Genomic DNA, 25,191 nt, shown 5'->3' with positions numbered 1-25,191 from the left:
TGCTTTGTTTGTTTGCTCCTCCCTCATTTCTAGATTTCATTTTCTAAAATCTTGTTTGGTGTCCTTCAGACCAAAATATTCCTGGGCTCTGATCAGTTTGGCACATGTTCTTGTTAGTTCTGTGAGCTTGTCAAGCAGGTTACTTAATATGTCTCAGCCCCTGTTTCTATACTTGTAAAATAGGGATCATAGTATTATCAAAAGAATGTTAGAGGGATTTAGCCTTAGTTGCCCACAGAAGGAACCTACTGGTTAATGTACTTTGTGCTAGCTTTCTCGCTTCTCTGTCTCACTTTCCTACCTCTGTACTATAGGTACTTCCTGGAAATACTGCCTCACCTATCTGGAATTCTCATCTCAGTTCTGCTCTGGAGTAAACCAAATTAAGACTACATCCCCACTGTCTGTGTGACAGTTCTTTTTCAAACCTTAACCTCAAAGAACTTCAGTAGACCTTACCAGCTAGGTCATCTATTGACCCCCAAAATGTGTGTGTGTTCGTTTCAATTTTATTTTACATATATACGCATATTCGTAGACAGTGGGACTCTTATGGAAGGAACTAGTGAAAAACATAAAAATGGTTTTACCTACTTAAAACCTGCCGAACTAATAAAAACAATAAGTTTTTAAAAAATCGAAGTATAACACAAAAAGCTACTTGATGACTGCCTATAGTCACAAAAGCTTATGTGACTATAACACATAAGCTTGATGACTGTGATGTTGTGATATGATAATAAATATATATTTGGTCTTTGTCCCAGTGCTTGGCACAGAGTTTCTAAAACTCTTGTAACTTCCTAAGTGATAAGAACCAGAGGAACATCTTTTGTCAAAAATGTTTTTTGTCCCTGGCTCCTGAAACAGGTAAAAGGAGTACCTTCTAATTTTACTGTTTTTTATCCCTAGTTACTGAAATAGCTCTGGAGTGATAAAAGTGAAAGTAATGCCCTTCATTATTAATAGAAGCCTTTTCAACCACCCAGAGTTTTATGTCGACCAATTTTTAGAAAGCCCCTAGGATGTGGGGCTGGTTGCCCGGAAAACTGACTGTGTGATCAGAGAGCTGGAACTTTTAGCCCCACCCTATGCCCTCTGGAGAGGGAGGAAAGACTGAAGGTCACAGTAATCACTAATGGCCAACAGTTTAATCAATCATGCTGTATTGAAGCCTCCGAAAAATCCTAACTAAAGCGGTTTGGAGAGCTTCAGGTTTGGTGAACATGAACACATCCATATCCCAACAGGGTGGTGTACCCCAAACTCCACTGGGACAGAGGTTCCTATGCTTGGGACCTTTCTGGACCTTACACTATGTATCTCTTCATCTGGTTATTCATTTTTAATCTTTAATATATCCTTGGTAATAAATCACTAAGTAAACTTCGCCTGGGTTTTATGAGTCAGCCTAGAAATTTGAAACTTGAGGAGGGGGTCATGGGAATCCCTGGTTTATAACTAGTCAGTCAGAATACAGGTGACATCTTGGGACTTTTGATTGACATCTGAAGTGGGGACAGCCTTGTGCGACGAAAACCTTTACCTGTGGGGTCAGCACTAACTCCAGGCAGTTAGTTTTAGAATTGAGTTAAATTATAGAACACTTTGCTGGTGTGGAAACACATTGCTTGGTGTGGAAAACCCCCACACATCTGGTGTCAGAGGTATTGAGTGCAGGGAGCAAACAGTGTTTTTCCTTTCAATGATTTATGACAAAGTGAACACACTCACGTAACATTAACCGAAATAAAGAAATAGAATTATTGCCAACATGCCTCATGGCCTTTCACAGTTACTGCTCTCCTCTCCCTCTCTTCCCAAAACATTACCAGTATGTCTTCTTATGGTTTATTTTGCCTGTTTTTGAACTCTTTGTAAATGAAATAATACAGTATATATTTTAAACAGCTTTATTTATATAATTCATATACCATATACTCGACTCCTCTTAAATATACAATTCAAGAGTGTTTGGCATATTCATAGAGTTGTGCAACCATCACAACAATTAATCAATTTTGAACATTTACATCACCACAGAAACCCTGTACCCATTAGCAGTCAGTCCCCATTCCTTCCAAATCCTCTTTCTTCTTCCCTCAGCACTAGCAACTATTAATTTCCTTCCTGTTTCTACAGATTTGCCAACTTTATATAGTTCATATAAATGGAATCAAGTAATATGTAGTCTTTTGCCGGAGACCAAAAGGGCCCACACCCACAAGATGGCGGATTTCCTGCTTCTTTTCCGGGTTTGCTATTCCCGCCAGTGCCCTCCGAGACCCAATCACTTTTGTACACACTCCTGCCAGCACCACCTGGTGTCCAATCATCTTCCGACCCTCCCCTTCCTTGCTGATCTGTATAAATTAAGCCTGCTGCAAATAAACTGCGCCAGCTTGATCAGACACCCTGTCTTGCTGGTCGTTCTTTGTGTCCCTTGCTTGTTCATTTCTGCAGGCGTCTCCGGCTACACTCCACGTTAATCCCGCGGGTCGGGACAACTGGCGCCCAACGTGGGGCCCCCCGGGACTCCTGCTGAAACGTCTGCTCGGAAGCCCTGGCCAGGCATTCATTTGAGTCACCGCACGGGTATTGACCTGATGTCGACTCTGCATGGAGAAGGATCACTGCGGCTCACCCGTCCGTAACACAGATCCTTGAGAGGTGAGTAGACGAATTCCCCAAGCAAGATTTCAGACAACCTCTTGGGTGTTCAGCAGTCCATTTGATCTTATCACTTCCCTCCAGTTTGCTGCCGCGATTTATTCCTTGTTTTGTTCACTGGCCGTTCCTCTCTGAAAACCTTGTGTTTACTTTGGGCTAAAGGTCGTCCACCTCGAAGGCATACCCAGGGGACTCCGACTCCAGAGTCCCTGCCCTAGAGGGTCCGAGCAGGCGGATTGTACCTGCCGACTGTCCTACGTAAACAAGGGCTCGTCAGAGCTGACGAGAGTGGCTCCAGTGTTTCAGGACATTGATGTAGTTGCGGCTACATTGGAGGAAAAGATTCAAATTTATACAGTGCAAGGGTTGCGGCCACAGTGATGGGCAACTCTCTGAACTCCCATGAGGTTTTCCTTACTGGACTCAAGGAGTCCCTCAGGACACGAGGAATTAGGGTTAAAAGAAAAGACCTTAGGTATTTTTTTACTTTTATCCATGAGACTTGTCCATGGTTTCCCCTAGAGGGCACTATTGATCACAAACAGTGGAAAAGAGTTGGTGATGCCCTTCAAGATTTTTATCGGACCTTTGGCCCTGAAAAGGTTCCCGTCTCAGCATTTTCATATTGGAACCTTATTCATGACGTCCTTGAAGTTCATTCACAAGATCCTGACATTAAAACTATAATCAAAACAGGAGAAAAAGCTCTCAGAGAGGACTCCCGACCGCCCTCTGCCTGCCCTTCTGTAGCCGTAGATATTCCTGATGAACCCATAACCCATACTGACAAATCCCCCGAATCTCAACCAGACACAGAATCTCCAAATACCCATGATAAAATTGATACCCAGGACATAGCTGATCCCCCTAAGATTCCAAATATTTATCCTGCACTTACGTCCTTTAAATCGCAAACTGAAGAACCCCTAGAAAATCAGACCGTCCCTTGCCAGGCTGAAAGAGACCCCTGGCGCCCTACAGCGCCACCCTTTTATAATACCACCTACATAGGTTATAGACCCCCTCCGTATAATCCCATTCTTCCAAAAGGCGCCCCCATACCTCAAAATCCTACTCTAGAAGTACTTCATAACTTATCTTCTTCCACTGACCCCATCAGGCAAGTAAAACTTTCTCTAATTAAAGAAGTCTCTTCGCTTAAAGAGATACTACAACAAAAGCGTGAACATGTTCAGCTCGTTAAAGAGATTAAAGCCCTTGACTCAGAGCTCACTTCACTACATTCTGCGCATGCTTCGTCGCTTCCTAAAAAACCCACGAAGAATGCGAAACCTAAGAACCCAGTTTTAGCCTTTCCAGTCACCCGCGGCCGCCCGCTCGTCCGTGGTCGCCGCCCAGAAACCCCCCCAGAAGTCGTAGGAGAGAGTGAGGATGAAAATGCCCCCGATTCTCAAGATCCAGATATTTCAGACCAGGAACAAAACCCCGAGGGAGAGCCCTCAGACCATGAAGAGCCCAATACCAACATAAGAGATCCAGTTAAAGCCCAAAAATATCGCCGCCTGAATCTTAAACATTTAAAAGACTTAAAGGCAGCCGTCACCAATTACGGCCCCGCAGCTCCTTTCACATTAGCATTAATTGAAAGCCTGAGTGATCGGTGGCTAATCCCTAATGACTGGCTTTCCCTAGCCCGAGCTGCTTTGTCAGGAGGAGAGTATGTCTTATGGCGTACTGATTTTGTTGAGAACTGCCGTGAGACCGCGCAGCGCAATAGTGAAAGTAAAACCTCCCGCTCATGGACAAGAGATAAGCTTCTCGGCCGAAGTCCCTATGAAACAAACGAAGCCCAAGCAGCCTTCCCCCCAGGTCTCCTAGCTCAGGTCCAAAATGCAGCCCTTAAGGCATGGCGACGCCTCCCTCCTAAAGGCTCCGCCACTACCTCCCTAGCAAAAATCCGCCAAGGACCTGATGAACCTTACAGTGATTTCATTAGTCGCCTAACTGATGCTGCCGAGCGGCTACTTGGGGGAGGAGAAACAGAAAGTGCCTTTGTTAAACACCTAGCTTATGAAAATGCTAATCCGTCCTGCCAAGAAACCATAAGACCCCATCGCTGTGGCAGTCTCACTGATTATATTAAACTCTGTTCAGGCATAGGTACCTCCCATGCAATTGGATTAGCCATAGGAATGGCACTTAAAGACATCAAAATAGATAATAATAAACAAAAAACCTGCTTTAATTGTAAACAACCAGGACATTTTGCTCGCCAATGCCAGGCAGAGACTCAGCCTCACCCACCTCGCACTTCCCTGCCTCATACACCCCTGCCTCGTGCTCCCCCCAAAACCCTATGCCCTCGATGTCGGCGTGGTTTCCATTGGGCTAATGAATGCTGCTCTAAAACGACTATTGAAGGTACCCCCCTTCCACCACTCCAGGGAAACTCCCAAAGGGGCCAGCCCCTGGCCCCATCACTGAATACGAACCAAGGGGCTATCAGGTTCGTTCCCCAAGCTCAACAACAGCAAATCCTCCCTGCGCAAGCATCAGCTCCCTCTCCCGTGCCACCCCAGGAAGCGCAGGCTTGGACCTCTGTTCCGCCACCAACACAATATTAGTACCCGATCAAGGTATCCAGTTGCTCCCCACAGAAACCTATGGGCCCTTACCCTCCAACACCTTTGGTCTAATATTAGGACGGGGGAGCTCTACATTAGCTGGCCTTCATATTGTACCAGGAGTTATTGATAATGATTATACAGGACAAATTACCCTCCTAGCTTCTGCTCCGACAGGCCCAATATCTATTTACAAAGGAAAAAGAATAGCTCAACTCCTATTGCTCCCATTAGACTTAACAAACAAAAGTTACAATAAAAATTTCAGATTGAATGCTGCCTTTGGTTCCTCTGATGCTTATTGGGTGCAACAAATTACCACTGAACGGCCATTGTTAACCCTACAATTGGATGGCAAGTCCTTCGAAGGTTTAGTTGATACAGGAGCAGATGCTACAGTAATATCAGCCCAACAGTGGCCTCCCAGTTGGCCCTGCAGTACGTCCATAACCCATCTCAAAGGCATTGGCCAATCTACTAACCCAAAGCAAAGTTCTAAGATCTTAAGTTGGAAGGATAAGGAGGGAAATTCAGGACAAGTCCAACCTTACATAGTCGCTGGATTGCCCATTAATCTATGGGGCCGTGACATTCTATCTCAATTGAAGCTCGTCATGGCCAGCCCAAATGACATAATTGCCCGACAAATGCTTAATCAAGGCTATCTCCCTGGCCAAGGTTTAGGAAAATACAGTCAAGGCATAAAAGAACCCCTTACTGTTATACCCAAGAATGACCGTTTAGGATTAGGGAACAACAATTTTCCATGAGGGCCATTGACCTTCCTGTACCCCATGCAGACAAAATAAAATGGAAATCAGATTCGCCTGTTTGGGTGGATCAATGGCCCTTGAATCAAGAAAAACTCACAGCAGCTACTAAGTTAGTACAGGAACAATTAGCTGCTGGACACTTAGAACCCACTACTTCTCCTTGGAATACGCCAATATTTGTAATTAAGAAAAAATCAGGAACATGGAGACTCCTCCAAGACCTCAGAGAAATCAACAAAACCATGTTCTCAATGGGGGCCCTTCAACCCGGTCTCCCCTCTCCTATAGCCATCCCAGCCAATTATTTCAAGATCATCATTGATCTTAAAGATTGTTTCTTTACCATTCCTCTCCATCCCCAAGATAGAGAGCGCTTTGCCTTTAGTATTCCTGTCACCAATTTTAAAGGACCCATGCACCGCTACCAATGGAAAGTACTCCCTCAAGGTATGGCAAATAGCCCCACACTGTGTCAAAAATTTGTAGCCCAAGCCGTAGATCCCCTCCGAACCCGATGGCCTTCCATCTATATCATTCATTATATGGATGATATCCTTCTAGCCGGAGCCTCCCGCACTCAAGTCCTAACATGCAGTCAAGAACTGACCACCCATCTCACCCTTTTTGGTCTTCAAATTGCCCCAGATAAAATTCAATTAACAGATCCCTATTACTACCTTGGGTTTGAATTGACTTGGAACAAAATTACCACCCAGAAAATTCAATTACGAACGTCACACTTACATACACTGAATGACTTCCAAAAGTTCTTAGGGGACATTAATTGGCTCAGACCCTATCTTAAATTAACCACTGGAGAGTTAAAACCTCTTTTTGATATACTACAAGGAGACCCCGATCCCTCATCCCCTCGGAAACTGTCCACCGAAGCAAAAGAAACTTTAAACATTGTTGAAATAGCTATACAACAACAACAAATTACGTTCCTATCCTATGACAGGCCCTTCGCTCTCATCATTTGTAATACACCGCATACTCCTACTGGGGTCTTATGGCAGAATAATCCCCTATTATGGATTCATTTGCCCTCTTCCCCATCTAAAGTCCTCATTACATACCCTTTGCTAGTTGCAAAAATCATAAGGATGGGCAGAGAAAAGAGCCGTCAGTATTTTGGCAGAGATCCTGATCAGCTTATCATCCCCTACACTAAAGAGCAAATAGATTGGCTTCTCCAAAATGAAGATGATTGGATTATAGCCCTTACTTCTTTCCAAGGTAAAATAGATAATCATTATCCCTCACACAAACTCCTACAATTTTCACGATTACATCCTTTTATTTTCCCAAAAATAACCTCATCCACTCCCTTAGACAACGCCCCTTTAGTTTTCTCTGATGGCTCCTCCTCGGGTATAGCTGCCTATGTTATTGATTCACAGAGTCACAGCATTCAATCACCTTTCAAATCAGCTCAGCTTGTAGAATTATTTGCTATCCTACAAATTTTCACAGTGTTGAGTCAAGTTCCTTTTAACCTGTATACTGACAGTGCTTATATAGCATATTCAGTTCCGATTCTAGAAACAGTCCCTCACATTAAGCCTTCTACCAATGCTGTTTCCCTCTTCCAACAACTCCAAACCTTTATATTACGCAGACAAGCCCCTTTCTATATTGGACACCTACGAGCCCACACCGACCTTCCTGGTCCCCTCTCCCAAGGCAATGCCCTTGCAGATCAAAATACCCGCTTCACATATTCTGTTACAACCGATGCAGTTACCAAAGCTAGTCAATATCATGCTCTTCACCATGTGAATGCTCACACTCTTCGGCTTTTATTTAAACTTACTAGAGAACAAGCTAGGCAGATTGTTAAAGACTGTTCAGGGTGTGTTACCTCACTGCCCCTCCCCCATTTAGGAGTCAACCCGAGAGGTTTACTCCCTAATGAGATCTGGCAAATGGATGTTACCCATATTCCTGAATTTGGAGCTCTTAAATATACCCATGTAACTATTGATACTTACAGTGGTTTTATATTTGCCACCCTTCACAGTGGAGAGGCCACTAAGAATGTCATAGCCCATGTTCTTCAATGCATTACAGTTATTGGTAAGCCTCAGACTATTAAGACAGACAATGGACCTGGATACACTTCGCAAGCATTCCAAAATTTTTGTCATCAATTTCAAATTAAGCATATCACCGGTATCCCGTACAACCCCCAAGGACAAGGAATAGTCGAGCGGGCCCATCAGACAATAAAGAGTACAATTAACAAACTTAAAACCAACACAGCGTACCCTATAAGAGGCTCTCCAAAAAACCTCCTTAATCATGCTTTATTTACACTCAATTTCTTACAATTAGATAGCCACAATAAGTCAGCCGCCGACAGGTTGTGGCACCAAGAAACAAAAACCCAATTTGCAGAAGTCCTATGGAAAGATCCTTTAACTTTTAAATGGCATGGTCCAGACCCAGTCCTTATCTGGGGTAGAGGTCACGCCTGTGTATATGATACGCAAGGAAATGGACCTCGATGGTTACCCGAACGCCTTGTTAAGCCCGTCAATACTTCTTCAAAACAAAATTGTAATAACTTAATACATTCCAGGGAGGAGAATCCACCCTGAGAACAGTTTTTCCTTACCTTTCAGGAAGAAGATAAGTGTTCATCATCACTAGACAAGGTAAGCCCACCTGACCTTTGTTAGCACAGTTGTAAGCCCACTACCAGTAATCTTGCCTATTTTCATTAAACCCTAAAACATCATCATGTCCACTACCCAATCCCTTATCGTTACTGTAATAGTCACTGTTGTCCTAGGAGGATTTGGGCCCCCCCCAACTAAAGAAGAACTCTACATTCAGTTGTTTGGAAGCCCTTGTGATTGTAAGGGAGGAGTAATGGATTTAGACCCTAGTCTGGGAGGACATAAACAAATAACATCTCAAGGGGAAAAACTAATAGCTGGACCTCAGCTTACCACCAGAGGACCTATAGACTGCCAAGGTAAAATAGCATACCTCACAGCAGATATCTCTGCAGGCGGATTTTCATCTGGAAGAGGTTGGCAGCCCCAGTCTTGGAAATGTGTAAAAAAGCCCAAAATTATACCTACAATTAATGGCAAACCAGGGCCTTGCCCCGACCCCTGCCAAAAAGCCACTGAATTACACTCTACCTGTTATCGCACTGTCCAACTGTGCACTGGTGCCGATGGCAAAAAATATCTAACAGCCATCTTACAAAATGGTTATACTGGTTCCTTTGGAGGCGAGTATGATTATAGCAATCCCCGAGGACATTCTAAATATGCACAAGCCTCCTGCCATGGCTAAAGCAAGGCGGTGATAATGAACTTGTATGGGTTTTGCTACGAGGGAGTCAATTTGCTGTTTGATTAACATTGTAAGTTTTTGAAAGGCCCAGGGGCCGAAAGAAAGTACTAGTAGTAATCCTAAAAGGGGGCCTAATATAGGAAGGAGGTACGGGAGGAGTCCATTTAGTCCTGTCCAAAGAGGGTTGTTCTGAAGTTCTTTCCTTCTTCTCTCGAGATCTTCTTGGAGAATCTTTATTTTATCTCGAACAATGCCGGACTTATTGGCATAGAAGCAGCATTTTTCCTGTAAGGCTAAACAGATACCTCCCTGCTCTGCTGTGAGAAGATCTAAACCCCTACGATTTTGCAAAACTACTTCTGCGAGTGAATCAATTTGGTCTTGGAGATCATTGATTGTCCCTGAAAGAGTCTGAACATCATTAATTAACTGATGGGACAGCTTATGGTAGGAATGTATGGCTATTCCTGCTCCTGCTGTTCCTGTGGCCACTGCAGTAGTAATCCCGAGGCCTACTAGGAGCGGAATAAGCTGGATGGCTCTTTTATAGCGGGGATGCCCTGCAATATACTCAAGGCTGGGTATGGGGATAGGTTCTTCTCCTGGGATAATATCAATATCTGGGAGAATACTGGCTTGTACACATAACCCAGTCCAATTTGAGGGTAAGGCAGTGAAGGCTAGGTTTCCTCCACAAACAAAAACTTGTCCAATAGCGGGGCAGAGAGCAGAGGAATAATTGGAAACTTGGGAGCAGTTTGTGAAAGCGGCAAATCCTACATTCACGTCATCACCATTATTCTGGGGCTGCTTTTGTATGCATAGGGATGTGTTAAATCCTACAGGCTGTACTCTAAAGGGTGAGTTAAGAGTACAATTCTGTTCTGGCAGTGTAGTGGTAGCGTTAGTGGGAATTGCGAGGGGCATAGGTGTACCAAGGGTCATGCATAGCCAGCAATTTTCAGCAAGGCTGGGATTAGTAGCGTTTAGTGCGCTATGGGTGGCTTTTAGAATATCAGCAGTCTGGGTGTCAAGATCTATGCCACGAGACTTGGGCAAGGCTAGAGGGTGATACTCTAGGGGAGGGTATATTTCCTTGATAATTTCTTCAATTTTCTTTTGAACTTGGGTTTCTCTTACTTTGTCTGTTGGTCCACCGCCAGTCTTTTGTGATTGGCTTCTTTTACTTAGCATAATGTTTCCAAGGTTCATCCATATTACAGCATGTATCTGTATTCCATTCCTTTCTACGGCCAAAATTTATTTCATTATACGGTGCTGTGGACTGAATTGTGCTGCTCCTAAATTCATATGATGAAGCCTTAACCTCCAAAGTGACTGTATTTGGAAATAGGTACTTTAAGGAGATAATTAAGCTTATATGAGGTCATAATGGTGGAACCTTAATCCAATATAACTAGTATCTTTATAAGAAGAGACACCAGGGATGTGTATGCATGAGAAAAGGCTACATGAGGACTGTAAGTCCAGGGAGAAGAAATCCCAGGGCAAAATGCCTCTAAAAACCGAAATCAGTCAAAGGGAGAAATAAAGTTTAAAACCCATTTATTGCTTACAAACTGCAGTCCAGAGCCATCTCTTCTCTGCTCCTGAATAAGCCAGCCCCTCCCTTTAAAGTCTCAGGTTCAGACACACCCTCGGTTGCCCAGGTAATTACCCATTGATATGGAGATGAACTTCTCTCCATCCGTGAGGACATACACATGCACTAAAGCCAGGCGAGATACTCTAGAAATGTTACCATTTTACCCACAAGGACACAGCAAGAAGGTGGCCATCTGCAAGCCATGGAGAGAGGTACGAGGAGAAACCAAACCTACCAACACCTTTGTAAGTCTGGGGAGAGGAAATTCCGGGGCAAAATACCTCTAAGAACCGAAATCAGTCAAAGGGAGAAATACAGTTTAAAATCCATTTATTTCTTACAAACTGCAGTCTGGGGCTGTTTCTCTCTTTCCTGCTCCAGCAAAAGCAAAACTGGCCCTCCTCTCTCCTCTCTGGTACAGATAAGCTTTCCTTGCCCATTGATATGGAGATGAACTTCTCTCCATCCTTGAGGAATAATGCAAATGCACTAAAAGCCGTACTTCTTTCCATGTCTGAATGCCTACTGATATGCAGATGTACTAAAGCCAGGCAAGACATTCTGAAAATGTTATAATTTTACCCACATCTTTATCATGGACTTCCAGACTCCAGAACTATAACAGATAAAGTTCTGTTGTTTCCATCCAGTCTGCGGTATTCTGTTATGGCAACCCTAATAGACAAACACAAGAACCAAATGGAAATTCTAGAGCTGAAAATGTAACATCCTAAACTAAAAATTCACTGGATAAATTAGGCACTGGAGACGAAAAGATCAATGAATCTGAAGTCAGGGTAATACAAACTCTAAACTGAGAATAACGCTGAAAAATAGTAACAGAGCCTCAGTAATTTGGGAGACAATATCAAGAGTTCTGATTCGTGTTTTGGAGTTCCAACACTCCAGGCTGGCAGTAAAAATGTCTGATGATGGAAATGTTTCCAAATTTGATGACATATAATTTCAAGAAGTTCAAAGAAGCCCAAGGAAAATAAACATAAGGCAAAGCATACCTGAAAGGAAAGGAGCGACCACATAGCAGCAATTCACCAGAGAGTTCCGCTTTATTAGGGAAAGGTGCTGGGTTATATAGGAAGGGGCATGAATTGATTGAGGTGTCACTTCTACAGGGCTGGTGGCTGTTGGCTAGGTGCTGGGATTGGGAGGGGGGCGAGAGGTGATTGGGCTTCAGGTGGCGCAGGCGGGAACTGAGGACCCCGAAGAGAAGCCGGAAGTTTGCCATCTTACTGGTGGGGACCCTTCATTCCCCCCTTTCTCCTCTATGGGTTTGTGGATGTTGCTTTCTCTCTGGCTGCTTCCTGCTGAACAGGGGCAGAGAAGGGAGTGAGGGCTTGAGGATTGGGAGGAAAGGGTTGATAGGACTCCCCGCAGTAAGGACGAGTAGATGTGGACTTCTTCACGTTTGGAAATCAATGAAGGTTCCCTGTAACTATAGGTTGAGGACCTGTTGATTCCAATGGTGCCAAGAGGATATGGGTGTCAGGAGCCAGGCGTCTGCGGCCATTGTTTCCAGGAACAGTTTCCAGTGGAGAGAGGGGTCCATCTCAGCGTGTGGTGAGGAGGTCACGTGAGGGTGAGGGATCTTCTGTGGCCAGAAGCTGGTAGTTCCTGAGTAAAAGCTGGTTGAAAGCTTGATTAGAGATTTTTCCGACTTGGGATTTGATAAACTTTATTATACAAGGTAAGAAGAGACAGGCGAGAAGAATGATTATTATGGGGCCTGCAATGGGCCAGAGCTAGGTGAGGGGGTTTGTTAGTATTGAAGAGAATGGGTTGGAATTGGAAGCAGAGTGGAGGCTGGAGGCAAGGTCAGTGAGTTTGGTAATGTTAGTTTCTACAATGCCGGATTTGTTGATGTAATAGCAGCACTATTCCCAGAGGAAGACGCAGGTGCCGCCCTTCTCGGCTGTAAGCAGATCTAGGGCCCGCTGGTTTTGAAGGGTGACCTTAGCTAGTGAAGTGACCTGTCTTTGGAGAGAGGCTAGGGAATCAGCAGTGGATGTCAGGGCTCCCTCAAGTTTGGCGTTGAGATCTCTAACTGCCTATAGAGAGTGACCCAAGGCTTCTCCCGAAAACCCTGCCCCAATGGCTGAGGTGATCAAAGAGATACTGACCATGATGGGAAGGAAAGCAGACCTTTTTGTGTGCGAGGGCAAGGGAGGTTGGAGCTCAAGGAATTCTGCCATGCTGTCAAGTGTAAGTGTGGGATTAGGGTGACGAGAATGCAGGGTGTATCGGAGTTGAGAGGCACTGAGTTGAAAAGACTGTCATTACACTAAAAGAAGTGTCCCGGTTGCGTAAAAGTCTTAGAGCCGGAGGTAGGGGTGTAGATAGAGAGGCAGTGAAGTGCGCTGGAGGGGGGTGGAGTTGGGCCTACACAGTGGTGGATGGTGAGATTATCTGGTATTCTGGTTCTCATAGGAGTATGTCTGCCAGGGGGCAGAGGGGTTGTTTTTCTGCATGGAAGGAGTAGTTGGAAATATTAAGGGGCATGGTGGCCAGCAGTGGGCGCTGTAGTGATGCGCACAAGAAACAATTCGCTGTGTTAAGGGTGTGGTTGAGAAAGATGGTGGTGTCCTGAATGAGCTGTAATGAAGAGTAGGAGAAATGGGAAGAGGGGCGGGGATAAGAAGATGAAGAGGCGCCGTCAAGAGTTTGGATAATGACTTTTTCGGAATGTTTGATATCTGATGCAACTTGAGAGATCTGGGAATGAGAGGGAACATACTTTTGAGAGATATGAAGGGTACCGTGGGGGTTGAGGACTCCCCCATAGTAAACTGAGGCTGTGACTCTGGCAGCTCATCGAGAGTCCCAGGGATCTGGGATTGATAAGGAGAATGAGCCATTAGGATATTTTATGAAACGGTTGGAGGAGTAATACTGTGGGTACCGGGAGTTACTCATGTAGTGAATGGCACAAGACCAGTAAGTAGGGACATCTCCTGTAGGTGTCTGGCTATCGCCTGCAATAGGCTTGTTTTTGGTCATAGAGGAAGCAGAGGTAGGGAGAATAAGGGTAGCTGCTAGTGAACACTTCGGTGTAGGGAGGAAAGTGGAGGTATAAAGGCTCAGAGCAGCTTTTCAGAGGGCAGTCTGGTGTGGCAATGAGGGCAGTAACTTTTGTTTGATGCTGTGTGTAAGTCTCTCTGACTTTTGAATCGCTATACAAAGGAGGCTAGGGTGGTGGGGAAGACAATAGGAATGAGGAAAAAAAGCAAGAGAGCAGTAAAGGAGGAAAAAGTTATGATTCAGGTATGGATGGCAAAGGGGGTGAACGGGATTTTGGAGGAAAGAGGACAGTAAGGTCAGGAGTCTGGAGGGAGGGAGAATCTGTAAACTTTTGTAGGTTAAGAGATTTTTTAGGTGATGTGGGGACAGAATGGTAAGGGGCGCCCTGAATGTCAGTTTATGAGCTTCTTTCTGCAAGAGCTGTCTAGCGGCTAATGCTTGTACGCAGGGGGCTCATCTCCGAACTGTGGGGTCTAATTGCTTGGAGAGATAAGCTACTGGGGCAAAGGATGGGCCATAATATTGGCTTAGGACTCTTAGAGCTTGACTGGACCTCTCATGAATGTATAATGAGAAGGGCTTCAACAAATCAGGAAGATGGAGAGCTGGGGCTTCTACAAGGGCTTGATGGAGCTTAATGAAGGAGTGTCGGGGTGAGGAGGATAATGGTTTTTTAGGGGGGCTTTTGCTGAGGTCGTATAGGGGTCTTGCCAACAGGGAGCAGGGAGAAGTTAGGGATCTATGCTCTAAAATATCTAGCTAGGCTTAGAAAGGAAAGGATTTCTGTCTTGGCTTTGGGAATGGGCAGGTCAGAGAGGAGCTATTTTCTGTCTAAGGTAATGGACTTTCTTTGTTGAGATAAAAGGAATCTGAGGTAAGTGACAGAAGGGGAAGAGATTTGAGCTTTGACGGGGGATACTCGGTAACTTCTGGAAGCTAGAAGGTTAAGTAGGGAGGCAGTGTCAAGTTGAGACTGTTCCCACGAGAGACTGCAGAGTAGAAGATTGTCTATGTATTATAAGGTGGACTTGGAGTGATCATGATGAAACTGTTTGAGGTCCTGAGCTAGGACCTGTCTAAAAATACGGGGACTATCTCGGAAGCTTTGTGGCAAAACTGTCCAAGTGAGTTGTTCAGAATGTCTTGTGTATGGGTCCGTCTAGGTGCAGATGAAAAAATCTTGGGAGCAGGGGTCTAGAGGGATAGAAAAATGGGTCCTTGAGATCTAGGACTGAGAAGTGGGAAGCCGAGGCAGGGATCTGCGATAAAAGGCTGTATGGATTTGGAACTAAGGGATGGATAGGGACAACGGCTATGTTGATGAGGCGAAGGTCTTGGACAAGGAGGAAAGATCTGTTGGTTTTTTTAACAGCTAATATGGGGGTATTAAATGGGGAGTGAGTGGGTCTGAGGTAATTTTTGTTTAAGAGATCTTGAATGATGGGTTGGAGGCCTATGAGGGCTGAAGTGGTTAGGGGGTATTGGGCCTGACAGATATACTGAGAGGGGTCACGTAATTTGATAGAGGCAGGGGGACATAGGGCCACGGAGGGGCTTGTAATGTCCTAAACTTGGGGATTTACAGGGTGTATGAGGGCAGAACCGGAGCTTTCATTTGGTAGAGGGGGGTTGTTGGCTATGAGGGCCATCAGAAAGGGAGTACTGGGGGCTGTGGGAGTGGATATAGTTATGGAAACGTGGAGGAGGGAAAGGATGTCCCATCTTAGTAAAGGGATGGGACACTGGGGCATAACCAGGAAGGAGTGGGAGAAAGGTATGGGATTGTCTTGGATTGTGCAAAAAGGGGGGGGGGTTTAATGGAAAATCTGTTTACCTCTTACCCTGACTATAGGAGTAATGGCAGGCAGGGTAGGGCCCCGGTATTCTCGCAAGACTGAGAAGGTGGCTCCTGTGTCTAGGAGGAAGGAGATGGGGCGACCGTCTACTGTTAAAGTAACCCTGGGCTCCTGTTTGGTGATGGAAATGGTCGGGCGAGAAGCCCCCGGGCCCCATCAATTTTCTTCTGCCAGCCCCACTACGGCGGGCTTAGGATGTTGGTTGTTCGTCCAGCCTCCCCTTCGGGTGGTTGGGCAATCAGACCCCCAGTGGCCCTTTTTGTGGCATCTGGGGCATGGGGTGGTAGGAGATCTGGGGGAGGGGCACGCCCTTGACCAATGTCCCTCTTTTCCACACTTGAAACAAGCTCCTGGGGGGGGGGCTTGTTTGTAGAGGGGCACCCAGGTTGTGGTTTTATCAGCTGGGCCAACATTTGGAAATTGGCCTGATCAGCCTTTTGTTTACGGCGTTCTTTCTCCTCTTCCCGCTTATGGAAGACTTTAAAGGCCACTGTTAGGATCTCAGTCTGTGGGGTAGTGGGGCCCTGTTCTAACTTTTTGAGTTTAGCTTTAATGTCGGGGTAGCCTTGAGCTAGGAAGTATGTCATAAGGACATGTCTTCCTTCAGGTGTTTCTGGGTCCAGGCTGGTATACTGTAATAGGGCTTGAGTGAGTCTGTCTAAGAACTCGGAGGGGGTTTCGTCTCTCTTTTGAATTATGTCTTGGAGCTTTTGAAAATTGACTACTTTACGAGCTGCCTTTTTCAGACCTGCTATTAAGCAGGAGGCAAAAATATCTTGAGAGCTGAGATTCATGGCGGTGTTATAATCTCAGTGTGGGTCTTGTTTCGGGACAGCAGTGGGGCCAGGGGGATAGGTGGGATCAGTCCTGTGGGTTTCGGTAGCGTGTGTTTGGGCGAAGTCCCAAACTCGTCTATGCTCTTCAGGGAGGAGGGTATTGGCTAGGAGCATGAAAATGTCATGATGTGTGAGGCTGTAAGACTGGAGGGTCCATTGAAACTCCCTGATGTATGTCGTGGGATCAGTGGAAAAGGAACTTAGGCATTTCTCTAGTTGGGCTAAATCTCTTAAGGAGAAAGGGATGTGAACGCGCACGATGCCTTCGCATCTTGCTACTTCTCAGAGGGGGGCGATAATTTTGGGAGACCTTCGGGACTGAGTCTGAGGGGGACTGAAGGGTTCTGGCTCAGTCTGTGGGGGAGTGGCGCGGTCTAGCCATGCCTAGTCGAGCAGGACCTGAAGTGCAGAAGGGGGGCAAAGAAAATAAAGAAAGATAGAATCAGACCCACATGTTGCCAGCCTGCAGCCCAGTTGCTTGCCTCTGCTGCTCTAGTTGGGCTTGAACTCATGACTCTGAGGTTAAGAGTCCCATGCTCTACTAACTGAGCTACAGCAGGGCTCCGGTTAATTGCTTATGGAATACGTAAACAGAATGTTCTTTGTTCTCTATTCCTACTACATCGGCAAGTGGGGGAAGGGCATACTTAGAAGCAGGGGCGGTGTTTCTACACATCTTCAAGGTCTCCCTATTTTCAGAGTGAGGAGTCTTGGCAAGATATGTTTTCGTGGGCAGATAACTTCTAAGGACTGCACCGGTTGTTCTCTAGCTTGTGCTTTCCCATGCTGCGTTCAGACATGGGGGAAGGTTCTTTAAAGGGGGGCTGAAAGGCTCAGGCTTAATCTGCGGGGGACGAAGGCAGAGGAGGTGAGATGGGGGAGGAGATGGTGGGGGAGGAAGGGAGAAGGGCTGTTGTGGGAGAAGAAGGGGAAGGGAGTGAAGGGGAGGCTTCTGCGGGGGCGGCGGCTTGCAGGCTAGGAGAACTTGGGAGGGGGCTGGGGGAGGAGGCGCGGAAAGCTTCGATATAGGGAATCTCCTTCCATTTTTTCAGGTGCTGGCAGTAGTTAAAGAGATCGTGAGTGATGTTAGGATCAAGAGTTCCCCCTGCGGGCTATTGGTTGTTATTGTCTAGGGGGTATGTCGGCCAATCTTGGGAGCAGTATTTACAGAGAAGTTTTGGTTTTATATCAGGTGTCAGGGAGAGGGTAGCCAGATGCTTAAGCAGGCATTCAAGAGGTGAACCTTCAGGGAGGGATGAGGAGGCTCCCATGGCTAAAGGACAGAGAAGGAGACAAACAGGGGAAGACAAACAGAAATCCTCGGACTGGAGGCAGACAGCAAGGAGACAAAGGGCGTCTCCGATGATCCTTGGTGGTCTGCGGAAACTCCTATACGAGTCGGAATTTCTTGGGAAGTGTGGGTCGTCACCCAGACTTCCCTAAGAAGGCAGAGTGCCGGAGTCACGAGGTACCTAGCGCTAGGCGTTTTCGGCGGACGGAGCAGAAGGAGGAGGGGGCGAAAAGGGAGCGTTCTCATCCACAAAGGAGTCACCTCGTTTATGGCTGTTGGAGGGGGATGCCTGAGAGTCGGCTGCAGCCGTGAAGGCCTGAGGCGGGGATTTATGACTGTCGGAGGAGGGGCCTGAGCGTCCGCCGCAGCCGTAAAGGCTTGAGGTGGGGATTTATGGCTGTTGGAGGAGGGGCCTGAGGGTCTGCCGCAGCCGTGAAGGCCTGAGGCAGGGAGAGTTCCCTCCTCATCCCCAAGCGTCAGGGCCTTGCCGGACGATCATGGTCAATGGCACTGCGATAGCTCGGGGAAGAGTGGCCCACTCTGGGGGGAAAACTTACCTAAAGGCCAGAGAGGAGTGGTGAGTGTGAGGAGCTAGCGCCGGAAAAAGAGGACGAGGGCAAGCTGCTGCTGGTGTCGGGGGGAAGATGGGGCCCAGTTGGGGTGTCCCGTCTCCCGGGTTTCGGCACCAATGAAAGGAAAGGAGCGACACATAGCAGCAATTCACCGGAGAGTTCCGCTTTATTAGGGAAAGGTGCTGGGTTATATAGGAAGGGGCATGAATTGATTGAGGTGTCACTTCTATGGGGCTGGTGGCTGTTGGCTAGGTGCTGGGATTGGGAGGGGGGTGCGAGGTGATTGGGCTTCAAGTGGCGCCGGCGGGAACTGAGGACCCCGAAGAGAAGCCGGAAGTTTGCCATCTTACTGGTGGGGACCCTTCAATACCAATGGTGATTGTAGTTGATAACACTATATGTAACTGAATTTTGCTAAGACAGTGGAACTTAAATGTTCTCACCAAAAAAAAAAAAAAAAGGTAAATATGTAAGGTGATGGATGTAACAATTAACTAGATTGGGGAAATCCTTTCACAATGTATGTTTACATCAAACCATCACATTGTGCACTTTAAATATCTTATGACTTTATTTGTCAATAAAGCTGGAAAAAAATTATACCAAAGCACATCAAAATCAAATTTTTGAAAAACAGTGATGAAGAGAACATCTTAAAGGCACCAGAGAAAAAAGATGTATTAAATACAGAGAAATAAAAATAGACATTACTGCTGATTTCTCATCAGAAACAATAATAAACCAGGTGAAATTAGATTATCATCCTGAATGATGAAACAAAACAAAAACAAGGGGGAAAAAACTATAGAACCCACCATTCTCTACCCAGTAAAAGTATTCTTCAAATTGAAGGTAAAATAAAGACATCTGTAAACAAAAAAATCATGTGGAGTAGGATGGGCCATTAATCCAATATTACTGTGTTGTATTAGTTCCTTTGGGTTGCTATAAAAAGTCACAAATTGGGTAGCATAGAGACAACAGAAATTTATTTCTCACAGTTCTGTGGGCTGGGAAGTCCAAAATCAAGGCACCAGCATTGTTGCCTTCTGAAGATGGCTCTCTTCCTGTTAAATAGTAGGCAACTTCTTGCTGAGTCCTCATATAGTGGAAGGGGTAGGATTTCTCTGGGGCTTGTATTGTAAGGCACCAATCCTTTTTATGAGGCTTTCACATTTATAACCTAAGCATATTCCAAAGGCCCCACCTCTCAATACCTTTAGGGTTAGGCTTCAACATATGAATTTTTTGGAAGACACATTCAGATCAATCAAGTGTCTTCCTTTATAAGAGGTGAAGAGACACACAGACACAAACAGGGGCACTGCTATGTGACAGCAAAGGTAGACTGTAGCTCTAGACCTGCAAGCCCAGGAATGCCAGGGCTAGCTAGAAAACCACCAGAAGCTAGGAAGAGGCAAGGAAGGATTCTTCCCTAGAGGTCTGAAGCCCTGGTGACACATTTTAGCCTCTAGATTATTCTTAAGACATATTGTTTTATGTCTTAAGCCACCCAGTTTATGGTACTTTGTTATGACAGTCCTAAGAAATTAGATTATGTGACACTTGAGAAATGAAAATGTATACCACAAAAAGATTTATATATGAATATTTATAACAGTTTTACGCATAGTAGCCTGAATTAGAGCTGTAGGCAGTTAGATAGACATGAGCAGGAAGGGAGAAAGGAGGACGGAAGACCACCCAATCTCTAACCAGTCTCCACCTAGTCTCTGTTTAGAGACTGCCCTGTCTCTCTTAGACCAACCCCTTTTACAGTTCAGCACAAACTGGTAAGCGAAATATATGGGTCCTGGGACCTTCCTGATTGTGGCACATATGTACTTAAGGAAGACCTTGTTGCTAACGACACTGAGGCCATTACAATATCATTATTATATCATTTACACTGCGGTTGTGAGTTTTACTTGGATGCTCATGGGAAAATGATGAACACAAACTTGTGCAAAGAGGCTGAAGGGGTGGAACCAGGAGGTTCTAAAGGATGATGTAAGAATGACAAAATAGGAGGGAGAAAACAAATAACTCCCCCATAAAAAGACACAATGTAAAACCTGGTGGGCTGCTACTCACCCTCAGGGTCAGCCACTCTGTTTTTGGAGCATATTTTCCTTTCAATTTGCTTAATTAAAAAAGCCCTTTGCAGTGTCAACTATCAGGACTCTTGACTGAATTCTTTCCTTCAGGAAGACAAAAACTGAGGAATTCCACAATCCCAGTAACAGAGGAATCCCACAATCCACTGCCCAGTAACATATTCAATCCAAGTTTCCATCAATAGGTGAATGGGTTGACAAGTTGTAGTATAGTCATACAATGGAATACTATTCAGCATTAAAATGGAATATAGTATGGATAAATACAACATGTACAAATCTCAAAAACATTAAGCTGAGGCAAAAAAGAAGCTATATTGTAAGATTCTATTTGCTTAAAGTTTGAGGATAGGCAAAACTAATCTGCAGTGAGAGAGCAGTTTTGTGATAAGTTACACAGATAAGTGGCTGTAAACATTTGTCAAAGTTCATTGAGCTGTATACTTAAATTTTTATTTATGTAAATTGTACTCAATGTAGTTGATCAAAAATATATACTGCAAAAAGTTGAAAGGAATATTCATGGCAGCATTATTCATAATAGCCAAGAAGTTGAAACAATTCAAATGTCTATCAATTTGTAGGTAGATGAATAAAATGTGGCACAGCGATATGTATTAATCTTCTTAGGCTACCATAACAGAATACTAAAAATTGGATGGCTTATGCAACCGAAAATTATTTTCTCACAGTTCTTGAGTCTGGAAGTCCAAGATTAAGGGGTTGGCAGGTTTGGTTTCTCCTCATACCTCTCCCTATGGTTTGTAAATGGCTCCCTTCTTGCTGTGTCTTCACGTGGCTTTTCTTCTTGTGCATACAGAGCCCTGGTGTTTCTTCTTAGGACACTAGCCATATTGAATTAGGGTCCCACTCTGGTGATTTCATTTTATGTTAATTACCTCTTTAAAGTCCCTATCTCCAAATACAGCCACACTGGCAGTTAAGAGCTTCAACATACGAATTTGGAGGGGACAGAGTTCAGTGCATGACAATTTTTTTTCAGTTTTCATTTCTTTCCCTTTTGCTCATGTTTTCCTGACATCCTTGAAAATATTTATAAGAGTTCCTTTAAAAGTTGACTTTGTCATTTAATTTCATCATCTGTGTCATATATATAGTTCTGTATCTCCTGACTGATATTTCTCTTGATTAATAGGTCACATTTTGCTGACTTTCAATATCTAGGATATTTTTTAGAAAGTTCACCCATTTTAAGTGACGATTCAGTGGTATTTAGTTGATTGACATATTTGAGCAACCATCACCACAATCTGATTTTTAGGACATTTTCATTTACCATAAAGAAATCCCATGCCCTTTAGCAGTCACTCCCCATTCCTCTCGCGCTCCCAGCCCTAGTCAAACGATAATCTACTTCTCGTCTTCTATAGATTTGCCTATTCTTGCTGTCGTCTAGTAATTTCGATTGGATGTTGGGTCGTGGTGGACGAGCGTGGGTCCGGCTGTGCGCAGGACCCGGAGCCGGCTCTAACCAACGGGAGGTGTGTAGCTGTGGAAAGGTGGTGCCACCAAGCGGCCAAGCTCGGGGTTGGCTGACCTCTGCGGAGTGGGAAACCCCGGTCCGGCTGAGCACTACTTACTGCACAGAAGGTTCATTTGGGCTGTGGACCCCCTCTGTTCCTGTAACACCAGGTTTCTTGGCTGCACGGACAAATCAATTTTCAAACGGATGGAGCCTGGGAATTCCAACGCCAGGCAACCCGTGACCTACGAACCGCTCCAGCGCCGAAGCCTAGGGGAAGTGGGATAGCGCCCTCCTCCCCGACCAGCCCCAGCGTGGCGCATGCGGGCCGCTGTCCGCGGAAGCTGCTTCCCAGCGGACGGGTGAGTCCCGGAATGAGGCGGACCATTGAGACTTCTTGGCTCTACTACGTTCTCAGTCACAGAGTTTTTATTCTATCCCCAATGGCATGTCCCAGTTGCTGCCACTGTCAGAAGTATAGCCTGCACTGTCAAGGAATGGTCCATGAAAGTAACACATTGGTAAATTCGAACATGTGTAGGAATCATTCGGGGATGTTGATTTAATGCAGCTCCGAATTCGGTAGTAGGGGCTGGGGGTCCCATATTCTGCGTTCCTGGTATGTCACCACGCAACACGGATACTGCTGGTTCCTGACTGACAAGAGTAGTAAGGCAGCAGGGGGAGGTGATCGTGGATGGTGGCTGTGGTGACTTAGGAAGGGCCATGTGCATGCACCGAAATTTATCACTGTAGTAAAAGGTCAGGTTGAAGGTGACTCAAACCTGAGAGCAATTAGAAATGTTTTTCTTCACAATTTATACACAATTTGTTTTTTTTGTCTTTGTTACATATTCATTTTAGAAATCTTGTAAGTTTTTGTGTAGGCACTGATACTCATTGGTTTCAGGTATTATTGCTGACTTCCAGTTTTTTCTTTTACAAAATATTAGTACATAGCTCTTCATAGTCGCACCTTCTACGTGGTGTTTATGAGCATTCTTCAATGTCATTAAATATTTTTTCTCCCAACTTTTCTGAACAACTTCAAGCATACAGAAAAGTTGAGAGAATTTTACAGTGAAGCAGTGAAGGAATCTCAAGGGGGCGATGATTTTGCTCCTCTGGATACTGGTAATGTCTGAAGACGTTTGGGATTGTTATACCGGGAGGGCTGTTCTGGCATCTACTGAATAGAGCCATTATCCATTGGTTTTTTGTTTTTTTTTCCTGCTGTTCAACTTCCTACAGTGCGGATACCCTGCAACAAAGAATTCACTAGTCCAAATGTTCTTGGTGCTGAGGTTATCATACAACTCAGACCTTTAACATTTTATTCTACCAGCTTCGTCATGTATTTAATCCATCCATCAGTCTATCTATTTTGATGCATTTCAAAGTAAACTGCAGACATAAGCATTCTTTCCCTAAGTATGTCAACATGTGTAACATTAGGATTCAGATTGGTTAGTTTTTCTTTTGAGGTAAAAATGAAATACACATCTTAAATGTGTATTTGCTGAGTTTTCACAAAGGCATATACCTGTGTAATTCCAAACCCTATTAAGTTATAAACATTACCAACACTCCAGAAAGTTCTTTCATGCTCCTTTCCAGTCAGTCCCCACCCAAACCCACAGACGTAACTACTGTTGAATTTTTTCCCTTCATAATTAGTTTTGCCTGTTCTAGAACATGATATGGATGGAATTATACAGTAGGTAAATTTGTGTAAGTCTTCTTTCAGTATAGTATTTTAAAGATCCATCCTTGTTCTTGTATGAGTTTCTTTTTATTGCTTAGTAGTATTCTACTGTATGACTATACCACTTTTTCTATTCTTTTAATGGAAACGTGGACTGTTTTCACTTTTTTGGCTATAATAAGTAGGGCTGCTATGAACATACAGCATTTCATTTCTAATGACTGTATTTCTTCAATAAGTATTTATTAAGCACTTACCATGTTCCAGATGTTTCTACGTTGTAGATATACAGTCATGAACAAGACAAAGATGTCCCATCTCTCAAACAGCTTACATTTGCACATTTCTGTGTATGAATGGAGGCTGGAGGAAGGGGAAGGAGATAAATATATAGGTAAATATGAAAGAAAAATACCAGACAGTGATAATTCTTGGGCAGAGAAGTAAAATAAGGTAATGTGAGTGAGCAGGTGGCTCTGTAACCTACTTTGGGTGTGAACAGAATTACAATTAAGATACCAACCACGAAGGATCAAGGGGAAAATTATTCTATGCAGGGGAAGCACGTATTATAGTGACCTTAAGGCTGTGTTTTAGAGAATAGAAAAAAAAAGTGTGCCGAGTGAAGAAAGCTTAGTGAAAAAGCTTTTACAAATTATTGTATCAGCAGTAAAAGCAGGAGAGCCACTTTCCTCCCCATTTAACCATTGTTACTCTCGCCAATTCAACAGGTTAGGAAGCTACTTTAGATCTTATTAACAAGGACAAACATTTCTTTTTATGTTTTATGGCCAATTGGTCGTTTTATTGTGAATTACCTGTTTAAATTCCTTGCAGTTTTTCTATTGGCACCTGTATCCCCTTTTTTTTCCTTGCCATTACTGTATCTTCTCTGTAAGACTGGACTCCAGGCGGCGAGTATTTACTTCATAGCGGGCTTGGAGCTTTTTTGGCATTTAGAGTTTGACCGAATAAACAGTAAATATTTGAAAATTTCACCCTCCGTTGATAAGGTTAGTTCAAGAACATTTACGAACTCAACTTTATAAGTCGACAAGGCAGAACTAGGGGAACTGCATTAAATTTATATGTTCCCTCCTTACCAGCCTTCACATGTAATGTGTTTGAGTAAGGTAACCATCCAGGGGTCTCCGACCTTTGATCACCACCAGATACCATACTTTGGGAGCATTAAATAACCTCACTGTTAACATGCGAACGTGGAAAACTCATTAATAAACTCCTCGCCGCTGTTGCGTCCAGACTTCCTGCGCGAGCAGAGCGCAGGCGCCTATTTACTAGCGTCAATGCCGCGGGACGCTGGGTCCAAAGCCACTCCCCATAATGCC

General features: G+C 44.6%; 1 protein-coding gene and 2 long non-coding RNA genes across 3 annotated transcripts in view; 2 read left to right on the top strand and 1 right to left on the bottom strand.

Moving 5' to 3' along the window:
- Window positions 1-1,905: 1,905 nt before the first annotated feature.
- LOC140848384 (uncharacterized) lies at window positions 1,906-9,895 on the top strand. Its single transcript, XR_012129164.1, has 2 exons — window positions 1,906-2,670; window positions 8,656-9,895. It is a non-coding gene; the product is annotated as an uncharacterized lncRNA (long non-coding RNA).
- A 246-nt stretch (window positions 9,896-10,141) lies between these two features.
- On the bottom strand, window positions 10,142-25,150 carry LOC108409457 (uncharacterized). The gene is made up of 3 exons (XR_012129163.1): window positions 24,661-25,150; window positions 24,100-24,205; window positions 10,142-12,589 (listed from the first exon to the last, which is right to left on the bottom strand). It is a non-coding gene; the product is annotated as an uncharacterized lncRNA (long non-coding RNA).
- USP16 (ubiquitin specific peptidase 16) overlaps window positions 22,130-25,191 on the top strand; it is a 34,545-nt gene continuing 31,483 nt past the window's right edge. The window contains exon 1 of the mRNA XM_017680040.3: window positions 22,130-22,499. The gene's annotated coding sequence lies outside the window, so the exon portion shown is untranslated. The remainder of the gene's footprint in view (window positions 22,500-25,191) is intronic.

Source organism: Manis javanica, chromosome 3, assembly GCF_040802235.1.
Source record: "Manis javanica isolate MJ-LG chromosome 3, MJ_LKY, whole genome shotgun sequence".
NCBI classification, from domain to species: Eukaryota; Metazoa; Chordata; class Mammalia; order Pholidota; family Manidae; genus Manis; species Manis javanica.
The sequence above is the reverse complement of the archived record's forward strand: the minus strand, read 5'-3'. Positions and strand labels throughout refer to the sequence as shown.